Source organism: Lactuca saligna, chromosome 5 (genome assembly GCF_052625555.1).
Source record: "Lactuca saligna cultivar CGN05327 chromosome 5, ASM5262555v1, whole genome shotgun sequence".
In the NCBI taxonomy this organism is placed as follows: domain Eukaryota; kingdom Viridiplantae; phylum Streptophyta; class Magnoliopsida; order Asterales; family Asteraceae; genus Lactuca; species Lactuca saligna.
The window spans coordinates 314,538,065-314,550,465 of record NC_136421.1 but is presented as its reverse complement, the minus strand read 5'-3'; the positions used below and the strand labels follow the sequence as shown (position 1 = coordinate 314,550,465).

Here is a 12,401-nt window from a genome sequence, read left to right as displayed (position 1 = left end):
TCGACTTCCTCTGCATTGTCCTTCCTATTACTTTGGTTTGTACAGTAAGTATATTCAATCTTCCTTAGATCTTCTGTTAAAATAGGTAACATAGAAGACTTGCAACTTATCAACATAATATCAATAAAATATACGTTGTTTGATTGTTTCCATCCCACAATAATTGAACAAATTTCCAAATTGGATGCCCTATGCGAAATGCAGCATTTTGAGTTTAAATTATCAATTTACCCTCATTATTATCATTAGGAAGTCTTTCTGTTCATTTTCATTTTTTTTTTATCAAACATAGTCATTGGAAACATGAAGAACCTTTAAATGACAGGTTTCTATCAGAGTGGACTTACATGACTGGGTTCTATTTGTATTGGTGTTGTTTTTCTCTTTTTCATATAAGAAATAATCTATATTGGAGACTTTCTTACCTGTTTAGGGGTTAAGCTCCTTTAGAGGTATTGATTTTGGGGAAGAATTTTGCCAATGTTCACGGAGTGCATTAACAGCATGTAGTGACTTTTATGTATAATAATATAATATATTTCAGTCACATATGGCAAAAAGAGAAATAAAATAACTAAATAAAGATATCTGACCTATTTATTATTAAATGATTTATTTCCATTTATCCTTGATGCCAGTTCAAGAAATTCTTTATCTTCTGATTCATGAACAATTTGAAGATTATGACCAGAAAACGAAACAGAAATATTCAGTCTCTTTTGCAGCTCTTAGATAGTTGAACCTTCCATGTCATTTTCCCGAAACCATGTTTTACATATGAACACTTGTGTTTGTATTATTCATAAACGAAAGGGTAAAATGGTCATTTTGTCACGTACAGACAGTTTGGCTTATTTACTCTAAAAAACAAACAGGAAAGCATCATTATTTATTCAGCCACTGTACCTTACAAGTACCTAATCATTTTTGGACTCAGTAGGCCACTAAATTTGTTTTTAAGTGTACTCTAATTGAATTCAAAAAACCGATTAGGGACTAAATGAGTCAAAAAGTGAAAGTTTGTTGCTGAACTGATACCTTTGTTTCTTTATAGGTAAAAAGAAAAAAACTGTGAAGAAAGATACTTCTTCTGATGACAGTTCTGATATGCGAGTAAAAAAACACCGTGGATCAACTGTCAGGGAGAAATTGAGTAGGGATTGTCACCTACATTCTGAAGGAGAAGGAGAAGCAAAAAGAGCTTCAATTACTTACTGCATAACCTACATTCTAAATTGCCTCACCAAGCATTCACCTCAGTACATAATTCTAATGGTGGGGCGTATATTGAGAGGGATTGCCACCTCTCTCCTCTTTTCAGCCTTCGAATCATGGCTTGTTGCTGAACACAACAAGGTGAGATATAATATTACATTTCTAAATACACCCTTTATATTGTCTATGGTTCTAATGCATATACAGGAGAAGCATGAAGAATCCAAAGTGGCAATCTTGTAATTATGCATACATATCATTCTACCTTCTTAATTTGGACCTAATAGTTTCTTTTTTTTTTGTGTAAAAACAGATGAAAAGATAGCATTATTGGGTGCAATACAATCTTTATTCGAGGGTTCAATGTACACTTTTGTGTTTCTATGGACACCTGCTTTAAGCCCAAATGGTAAAGACATTCCACATGGTTTCATTTTTGCTACTTTCATGTTATCTTCCATGTTAAGAAGCTCTTTAGCTTCTCGGTTGTTAGCACACACACACTGACATACATTGATATTGTGTTGTGTGTGTGTATATATATATATATATATATATATATATGTATGTATGTATGTATGTATAAAATCAAGATTCACTTTCCACTCGAACAAAAATACTCTTCCAGATTGTTCCGAATTATTATGACCATTTTGCCCTCATAGGAATTTTGACATTAACATACATGCGCACATTTCTTTTAGTGTAGATTTTGTCGAAGAGAAATGAAAACAAAGAAGATAAGTATCTCTTGTTGTTTGTAGATATACACTTTTTCTTCATGTTTAATAACTTAAAAACTATATAAATGTGAAAATTGAAGGTTCACACACTGTTAAAAGGATTGAAAAAGATAATTGCAAGTTCAGATATTCCAATGTTCGTCTGTGGTGACTTCAATTCAGTTCCAGGAAGGTAAGGACTTGATGAATATAAGTTAGCAATGTTTTACTTGATTTGGACATGAACAAGACTCAAGCAAAAGCAAGACTCATACTTTGGCATGGCTAGAAGCTTTGGAGGAAACAAGACTCAAGCAAAAGCAAACACACAGAGAGTTGTTAGTACATAGTAAGCTAGATAATGCGATTGTATATAAATTCTACTTCTCTTGAGTTCATTTCTTTTATTACAATTACTCAATATTGGAATAATTATTTGTATTTGACATATTAGTGAAATGAATTATCTTTGTTATTTATCGTATTTTATTTTGTATTATGAGATTTTTAATGTATTATTTAATTTGAAAATTAGTAAATCAATAGTATAATATTTTTTTTTAAAACATTTAAAATTATGATACGCAAAAATGTGTGTCATCTTCATTTATGACATGGCCTTTCTTGACAGAGGCTTTCTTGATATGCATTGCGTGTCATTAACACGCGCGTCGTAAGGTTACGACACGCGAATGCGTGTCGTCTTCCTTTATGACACGGCCTTCCTTGATACGCATTGTGTGTCGTAAATGCGCGACATAATTGTGCGTCGTAAATGAGCGTCGTAAATGCGTGTCGTTTCTGTCACACCCCCAAACCAAGGATGGCGGAAACGTCCGGGGGTGGAGGACTTCATGTATAGTATCACAACCACAATTTCAATAGTAATTTAAGCAAACACAACCAACATATATATAATTGAAAAAGTTACATCACTTGTATGAATTTCATGTTTCAAGATCAATTACAATATGTTGACAAAATATGAAAAGTTTGACGCCTTAACGTCCCATCCTCAAAAGCACTTGTTTACCTGTTTAGTGTTATCCTGAGAATACAAGTTGTTTGGAAAGTGTCAACACAAAGGTTGGTGAGTTCATAAGCTTTGATTAATAAACTTAGTAGAAGTCTTTCACATGTAAGTGTCGCGTTTGTTTCAAACAAAAATCCGATATTTTCCTTGAAATCCGTGAAATGTAGCCTTATAACCAAAGACCCAAAATGTATAAGAAATCATCATTACTTAGCAGAAATGTCGTGAGTTTAAAACGATACGGAAAGTAAATTTTTAATCAACCTAAAACCTACTTCGGTTTTATGAAATCCTGTAAACTTTATGAATTGTTAACTCCCTAGGTGAGTCGCTATAATCATACTGTGACTATGTAAACCTGCCACAACGTTTCTCAGGCGTCAAGAAAATGAAATGACATTTGTCACCCGTAGACCTGCAGGTCCCACTGTAGCTAGCAGCAAGGTGTGGGGTGTCAAACCCAATATAGATCTATATACAAGTATCACGTTCTCCCTCAAGGAGATTCTGATTATAACTACCAGGAATTATATCCCGCACTCGGACGTACGGGGAGAGAGAGAGTCTCACAACATATGTTAACAAGTTTACGTGGAATGTTGTTGGATATAAATCTTTCTTGTATGAATGTACCCTTTTCGTACGAGTGTGTTGAGTGATGTATCATAAACTATACCTATTATAGTTTATCTAAAATGTATGTAATATGTATGAATTCGTTTATGGAAATGTATTAGTGTTGTGAATTTATCAAACTATACTTTTTATAGTTACATAATACGTGTTCTAAAATGAATGAATAATATTTAATATGAATGACTTAGTTTCAGTTCATAATGATAAACTAACAAGGAAACACATTCAAATATTATAACTTATGGTTATACACTTTGCTCAACATAATACAAAGTGTTATGATATTTACATGCTGTTGGCTAACTTTAACCATTCTGCCATGTTTTGGAAAAATCATAGAAAAATCATACGAAGTCAAAAACTAGATCCGTAAATTCTGAGAGTTCAAAAAATGTGTCTAGTTTACTCACAATTTTTATCACGATTTTTAATGACCTCCAACTTGGGTGAAAAAGTCCATAATCACAGACTGGTCCGGATTGTTGTTTGAAATGATAGGCAGTTTTGTAAAAATCACCATAAATTGTAGAAAAATCGTATGGAGATGTGCAAGTAGTCATTTTAAAGCTACAAACTTGAACTATTTGCAACTTGTACAGTTTTGGAAACAAAAATGTTTAAGATGCCCAAAACAGTCCGTGAATGGAGTTGAACTTTTCTGATGAAGGCTGTTAGAAATATTTAGTTATGTTCTTGATGTTTTAACTTGTATTCCCCTCCTGAAAACTTGAGAAAACATGAAAATGTAGGGGTATGAACTCACCTTAAGTGATTTCAGTAGGTAAGTGTTGAAGAAGAGAAGTGTTCAACCCAAGAACACTTGAAGAATCACTTGAAGATTCGAAGATCTAACACAATTATGAGAGAGTTTGTTTAAGATATCCATGATTCGAGTGGAAATAATTGAGATAATCATAAAGAGAATGGATTATTCTTACCAAATGTGGAGGAAAATCCAAAGATCAGCCCTCAAATCTCGAGTTCTAGAGAGGGAAATTGAGAGAGAAAAGAGTTTGCTCTTTTTGGTGAAAAGAGAGGAAATGAGAGAAATGAGGAGAGAGGGTGAATATTCAGCTCTCCAAAAACGTGGGGAGGAGTGATGATTGAGTGGAAAGGACATTGATGTGACCTAGGTAAGGTGGGGAGGTGTGGCTGGTCATAGAGTGGGTGTGGGAGTGGTTGCTTGCGTCATAAAGTAAAGCAAAGTCAACACTCCACCTCTTTGTACTTTACCCACTTGCTCTTATTATTTAAATAAGGATTTTTATGAAAATATGATTAAATTGAGGATATTTAGGGTTTATTATGTTAAAATATGATTTTGGGTGACAATCCCGCGTTAAAATAATTAAAAACGGGCCTTAAATGCAAAACTATGCGAAAACCGGGAAGAAAGGCATTCCCAGCGAGACCTCTCGGTCCCTAGGCCGAGGTTCGGTCCTTGCTAGGGGCTGTAGCCGGAAACGAAACGAACAGAGGGAAGCGAAAGGGGCGAGGAAGCGAGAGGTGAAGGCGAGAGAGGGGGTTCGGTCCGGAGATAAAAGGCGACGCGTCCGACCGAAAGGTGCCGAATGAACAGTGGTGAACAGTACCTTCGGGTTCGGTTCTTCCAGGGCGAGGTTCGGTTCGGTTCCTCTTGAGCAGGGTTCGGTTTTGGTTAGTGGTGAACAGTACCTTCGGGTTCGGTTTTTCCAGGGCGAGGTTCGGTTCGGTTCCTCTTGAGCAGGGTTCGGTTTCGTTCCTCTTGAGCAGGGTTCGGTTTCGGTTAGTGGTGACCTTCGGGTTCGGTTCGGCTCAGGAGGGTTCGGCTCCTCCTTGCTCTCAGTCCCTAAGACGACCTTCGGGTCCTAAGAAGCTTCTCTCTTCTCGAGAGGTTTCGGTTCCTAATGTCTATTTTTCTCGTTTTTACCCCGTTTTAAGCCGTTTTTGACACGGTTAAGCGTCGGAATGACCCGAATGATTCTAAAAAGTTACGGGAAACTTTGGAGAGAGATTTGGGAGAGATTTTACATACTTGGAGAGACTTGGGAGAGATTTGACATTCTTGGAGAGATTTCTCATACAGAGAGATAATCGAAGAGAGATTTCACATACTTGGAGAGATTTGGGAGAGATTTGACATTCTTGGAGAGATTTCTCATACAAAGAGATATTTGAGAGAGATTTCACATACTTGGAGAGATTTGGGAGAGATTTAACATTCTTGAAGAGATAGAGTGAAAACGATTGAGAGAGGTTCCATGTGGGATAGTTGTGAGTGTCCGGCATCGAAATGCATGGTTCGTGAACCCTGTTAAGCCTTGTTTAAGGATCTTACACACTCCCGATGAGTATGCAACATTGTTTTATCGGTCTAGTTCATTGATTAGAACTAGGGTTTAGGAAATTTTTAACACAAGACTTTTCTCAAGTGATGTTTTCCCATTAATATAGCAAGTTATACAGTATGAACATAACACAAATCCTAATACACAAGGTTTAATCGAGTTGAACGGCTTGTCTTGATGACTTGACTTGACTCAAGATTGACGATTGTCACATCATCCCCCCGTTAGAGGGAATTTCATCCCGAAATTTAAATTCGGCTGGGAACTTCAAGGGTTTGGGAAAAGATGTGGATACTTTTGCTTCATTTGATCTTCACGTTCCCAGGTAAACTCAGGCCCTCGTTTCGCGTTCCAACGAACCTTCACTATGGGAATGCAACTTTGTTTTGTTCTCTTGATCTCTCGGTTCATGATCTCGACGGGTTCCTCCACAAAGTGGAGATTTTCATTAACTTTGATTTCTTCGAGTGGTATTACGAGTGTGTCGTCAGACAGACACTTCTTTAAGTTGGATACGTGGAAGGTAGGGTGTACATTACTAAGTTCTTGTGGTAGTCGGAGTTTGTACGCCACAGGACCAATCCTAGTAAGGATTTCGAACGAACCGATGTACCTTGGGTTTAGTTTCCCTCGTTTACCGAAACGTATCATCCCCTTCCAGGGGGAAACCTTAAGTAGTACCCGGTCTCCGACCTGGAATTCTAAAGGTTTGCGTCGCTTATCCGCGTAACTCTTTTGTCGATCACGAGACGCTTTTAGTCTTTCCCGAATTTGAATGATCTTTTTTGTGGTTTCCCCTATGATTTCAGGCCCAGTAAGGGTGCTATCAGGGACTTGCCCTCTGGCTAGCTGAGTATCTCCAACTTCGGCCCAACACAGTGGTGATCTACACTTGCGACCGTAGAGAGCTTCGAATGGAGCGACTCCAATGCTAGTGTGATAGCTGTTATTATAAGAAAATTCGATAAGCGGTAGATGGGTATCCCATGCCTTACCAAAATCTATCACACAGGCTCTTAGCATGTCTTCCAACGTCTGGATGGTTCTCTCGCTTTGTCCGTCAGTTTGTGGATGGTAGGCCGTACTCATGTCTAGCCTGGTTCCCAGAGACTTCTGTAGGGACTGCCAGAAACGAGAGGTGAATCTACTATCTCGATCAGAGATAATGGATGTTGGTACACCATGTAGTCGCACGATCTCCTTAATGTACGTCCTGGTTAACTTCTCCATCTTGTCTGTTTCCTTTATTGGCAGGAAGTGCGCGGACTTGGTCAATCTGTCCACAACCACCCATATGGTATCCATCCCACCTGATGTCTTAGGCAGTTTGGTTATGAAGTCCATGGTTATTCGCTCCCACTTCCACTCGGGTATATCCGGTTGTTGAAGTAGTCCTGATGGCTTCTGATATTCCACCTTGACCTTGGCGCAAGTGAGGCACTTGCTCACATAAGTAGCAATTTCAGCCTTCATGTTTGGCCACCAGTATAACCTTTTGAGGTCTAGATACATCTTATCTGACCCAGGGTGAATGGAGTATCGAGTCTTGTGGGCCTCGTTCATTACAACATCTCGGTACCCACCGAACTTCGGTGTCCAGATTCGATTCATGAGATAACGAGTTCCATCCCCTTTGACTTCCAAGTTCTTATCCATCCCCCTTAGTGCTTCGCTTGCCACGTTTTCTGGTTTCAAGGCTTCTAATTGGGCGTCCTTGATCTGGGTGGCCAGTTGGGAGTGGATGGTCATGGCTAGGGATTTTACTCGGCGACCCGAGTATTCCTTCCTGCTTAAGGCATCGGCTACTACATTAGCCTTGCCCGGGTGGTAGCGAATTTCACATTCGTAGTCATTTAGTAATTCCACCCATCTTCTTTGGCGCATGTTAAGTTCTTTCTGATTGAGAATGTGCTGAAGACTTTTATGATCAGTGAAGATGGTGCACTTGGTGCCGTAGAGGTAGTGCCTCCAGATCTTCAGGGCGAACACCACCGCTCCCAGTTCAAGGTCGTGGGTTGTATAATTAACTTCATGAGTCTTCAATTGCCTTGATGCATAAGCGATGACTTTTCCCCTTTGCATGAGCACACAGCCGAGGCCTTGATTCGAAGCATCGCAATACACCACAAAATCATCGGTTCCTTCTGGAAGAGACAAGACTGGTGCGCTGCATAGGGCTTGCTTTAGTGTCTGGAAGGCGGCTTCTTGTTTCTCTTCCCATTCAAACACCACACCTTTCTGAGTCAAGGTGGTGAGAGGCTTAGCGATCTTGGAGAAATTTTGTATGAATCTTCGATAGTAGCCTGCGAGTCCCAAAAACTGTCGGATTTCTGTTGGCGTTGCAGGTGTTGACCAATCTTCGATTGATTTGATCTTTGAGGGGTCCACTTGTATTCCTTCTTTGCTTACTACGTGGCCAAGGAATCCTACTTCACGGAGCCAAAATTCACACTTTGAGAATTTGGCGTAAAGCTTCTCGGTTCTTAAAATCTCCAGAACTAGTCGTAGGTGTTGTCTGTGCTCTTCTTCGCTCCTCGAATAGACCAAGATATCGTCGATGAATACGATGAAGAATTTATCCAAGAAAGGTCGACACACTCGATTCATCAAATCCATGAACACCGCAGGCGCGTTAGTTAACCCGAATGGCATCACTACATACTCATAGTGTCCATAACGAGTTCTGAATGCCGTCTTGGGGATATCCTCTTCCTGAACTCGCAGTTGATGATAGCCCGACCTCAGGTCGATTTTTGAAAAGTAGCTGGCTCCTTGGAGCTGGTCGAAGAGGTCATCGATTCGGGGTAGGGGATAACGGTTCTTGATAGTGAGTTTGTTTAGTTCTCGATAGTCTATGCACATGCGAAAAGACCCATCCTTCTTCTTTACAAATAAGACTGGTGCTCCCCAGGGCGAGAAGCTTGGCCTGATGAACCCTTTGCTCAATAGTTCATTCAGCTGGCTGGATAGTTCTTGCATTTCTGCCGGTGCTAAGTGATATGGAGCCCTGGCGACGGGGGTAGCTCCTGGGATTAAATCGATCCGAAATTCGACTTGTCGTGCGAGTGGTATACCTGGCAGATCGTCTGGGAAAACATCAGGGAAGTTGCATACTTCTGGAATTTCTTTGATGTCCTTTACCTCCTGTTTCTTGTCTACGATGTGGGCTAAGAAAGCATGGTATTGCTTTCGGAGGTAATTTTGGGTTTTAACACAAGAGATGATTTGTAGGTTCGCACTAGGTTTATTGCCATAAACGGTGAGAACGTTGCCATTCGGCAGATTGAGGCGAACGGCCCTTTCGTAACATAGAATGTCGGCACGATGAAGGCTCAACCAATCCATACCAATGATTATATCGAAGCTTTTTATGGTGACCGGCATAAGGTCAATTTTGAACAAGTGGTTGTCTAGAGTGAGAGTACACCCTATGTAAATATCATTAGCGCGCTCAACCTTTCCATTTGCCATTTCTACGATGTAAGAATCTTCTAGTGGTTGAGAATTTTGCTTAAGTATATGTTTGAATTGGTGACTTATGAAACTTCTTTCTGCCCCACTATCGAAAAGTACGCATGCGTAAGAGTTATTGAGGAGGAACGTACCAGTAACCACAGAGGGATCCTTGACTGCTTCTCCCTGCCCTAAAGTTAGGACTCTCCCTACACCCCCAGCATTAGGGGCTCGTGCCTTGGGGCAGTTCCTCCTGAAGTGTCCCGTTTCACCACATCCATAGCAGGTTTGGCTTGCTCCAGTGTTGGTGGTCGTAGCGACTTGTGCGGCGGGTTGGGTAGTCGCTCTACAGAATCGTGCGGTGTGCCCCTTTTTGTTACAGTTATTGCAGTGTAACTCTCGACAAGAACCGTTATGGTGGTAGTTACACTTGTTGCACTTGGGAAGAGTTCCCGTATATTGTTTCGGCGGCGCTGGAGCGACAGCAGTAGTGGCGGCACGAACAGCAACAATTTGTTGCTTTTTGGCGGGGTCCTGAATTGGTTGTTTCTTTTTATTGCCCCAGAACTTCCTCTTGTTGTTCCCTCCTTTTGTTCGATCGGTGGTGGTTATCACGGTACCACGGCTAGCCCTGTGATCTATGAGTTGTTGTGCCAATTCCTTGGCACTCTCAAAGGTAGTGGGTTTCGAGGCCAATACACTATCTTGAATCTGGGATGACAGCCCCGAGAGATATCGTTCCACCTTCTTCTCTTCTGGAGTGACCATTGTTGGGCAGAGGAGTGCTAGGTCATTGAAACGGGCAGTATAAGTTTCAAGATCAGTGCCTGTCATTCTGAGGTTCCAAAGTTCTTCTTCAAGTTTTTGTATTTCGCCCCTCAGGCAGTATTCCTTTAACATTAGGGCTTTCAAATCCTCCCAGCTGATTGCGTTAGCTACTGCAGGAGTAAGTGATTTAACTCGGCCATTCCACCAAGTAAGTGCTTTTCCAGTGAAAGTGAATGCCGCATACTTGACCTTGCTCGCTTCGGGACAAGCGCAAATTTCAAAAAACTGCCTCGGTCCTTTCGAACCATTGCACCAGTGTGATAACGCCCCCGCTTCCATTGAAAGGGTCGGGTTTGCCATTCGTGAAGTCTTTGTAAGAGCACTCCCTCGTACGCCCCGTGCTGTCCCCATGAATGGAATTGGTAGCTCCGGATCCAGAACCGCCAGAACCATTGGTTCCCATTTGCGACATTGCTGCCGCCACGGCTGCCGTTACTGCAGCCTGGAACATTGCAGGATCAAACTACGGAGGTGGTGGTGGAGGCGGCACTGTGTTGTTGGAAGGCCTTGGTCTTTTCCTTGGTGGCATGGTTCTGTCATAAAAAAAATGACCAGTCGGTAAGACTTCAATAGTGATAACGAGTCGAGTGTTACTGGTTTCATCCCTCTTGTATTTTATCAAAACTTTATCATTCGTAAACTGTTTGTGTGATCAGGTTATGATGTATAGTGCCAATTATTCAATAAATAAAACACATGCCAAATTTCATTGATAACTTTTAGTACATAACGTTTAGAGGGAAAAGTTTGACCTCATAAGGGTCTACATTACATCGTTACAAAAGATAGTTTTGGCATTACAAAAGCCCTTCGAATAGTGTAATCACATAGTCGCGGGGTCGACCTACATACAAAGAGTAGCACCAACTCGTACTCATGAAATTTTACTACCAAGACGTGAGAATAGTAACGAGTTCTAATCACTGCGACCCTTCTTTGACGAAGGCTGCGATGATGTCGATGCGCCCTGTAGTTCCGCCAATCTGCGTTCGGCTGCAACCATTCTCTCTTCGAGTGCCATGTATCTTTCCCGATACTCTCTTGTTTCTGCTTGAGCTGCGAGAAGGTCTTGAATGAGTTGGTCTCTGTGGTGGGAGTCTCGTTCCAGGTCTCTGGTGCGATCAGTAGTAGACTGTACGATGGCACTTAACTCCCGGACCTGATCGGTCGTCGTCCTACCACGATCATCCATACTTGCTATTCGTTGTATCGTGACGGGGAGAGCTCTGTCAGCCGGTCCACCATGAGTGAGATCATAGTAACCTCGTTGGTAGCCATATGGTGACCGCTGGCGTTGTTGTCGGCTCCATCTTTCGATCGTTGTTACCCAAGGGGGTTCAGGTCCGTTGTATCCAAAACGGTGCGCGGGTACCCTCGCGATGTAGGGAGGGTTGAATACTTCTGGTGGTTCCTCTGCTTCGTTCCCAAACATGATTATCACATCACCTTCCTCTTCTTCCTCTTCGTCTTCCTCTTCTTCTTGGTCGTCTTCCTCTTCTTCTTCTTGTTCGTCTTCCTCCTCGGGATCCTCTTCGGGATCCTCCTCGGGATCCTCTTCGGGATCCTCCTCGGGCTCATCATCGATCCATCCCACGTTTCCCTGATTGGGAAAATAGGGGTCCCCTGGTATGTGAAATCCTGCCATGTCGTCTGCACGAGAAATGGGGTTAAGAAGCACATATCGGAAAATAATAATCTGGCACTATAGAAACGTACAAATACTCCTATAGTATTTTTAAATGTTTATATTTGGTTCTTAGCATGTTCTTTATGGTGTGTAATTAGGTTATCAGATTTATCGCTCATTACGACTATTCCTTAGTGTGCGTAAGTTACTTCTTGGTTGGATATAGTTGATCAGGCCATATCCCTCCCAGAACTGATTACACATGCTAAGGCGTACTAATAATGTTCGACTCCTCCTCTTTCAATTTATGTTCTCCTAAGATATGACACCATGCTAGTATAGAATGCATGTAAGTATACTTTAAAAACAAGAAATTATTTGTTTTCTAAAAGTACAACTCGTTAAAGCATTTTAAGAATCAGAGACTTTTAGTCCCAAATATGTTTATAGTTTGTATATCTTATGTGGTTTGACATACTTAATTCACTATAAACCGTGCTCTGATACCAATCTGTCACACCCCCAAACCAAGGATGGCGGAAATGTCCGGGGGTGGAGGA

General features: G+C 41.1%; 1 long non-coding RNA gene across 1 annotated transcript; it reads left to right on the top strand.

The window, feature by feature from the left end:
* Window positions 1–1,241: 1,241 nt before the first annotated feature.
* LOC144998690 (uncharacterized) lies at window positions 1,242–2,387 on the top strand. The gene is made up of 3 exons (XR_013660399.1): window positions 1,242–1,356; window positions 1,529–1,624; window positions 2,039–2,387. It is a non-coding gene; the product is annotated as an uncharacterized LOC144998690 (long non-coding RNA).
* Window positions 2,388–12,401: the final 10,014 nt, after the last annotated feature.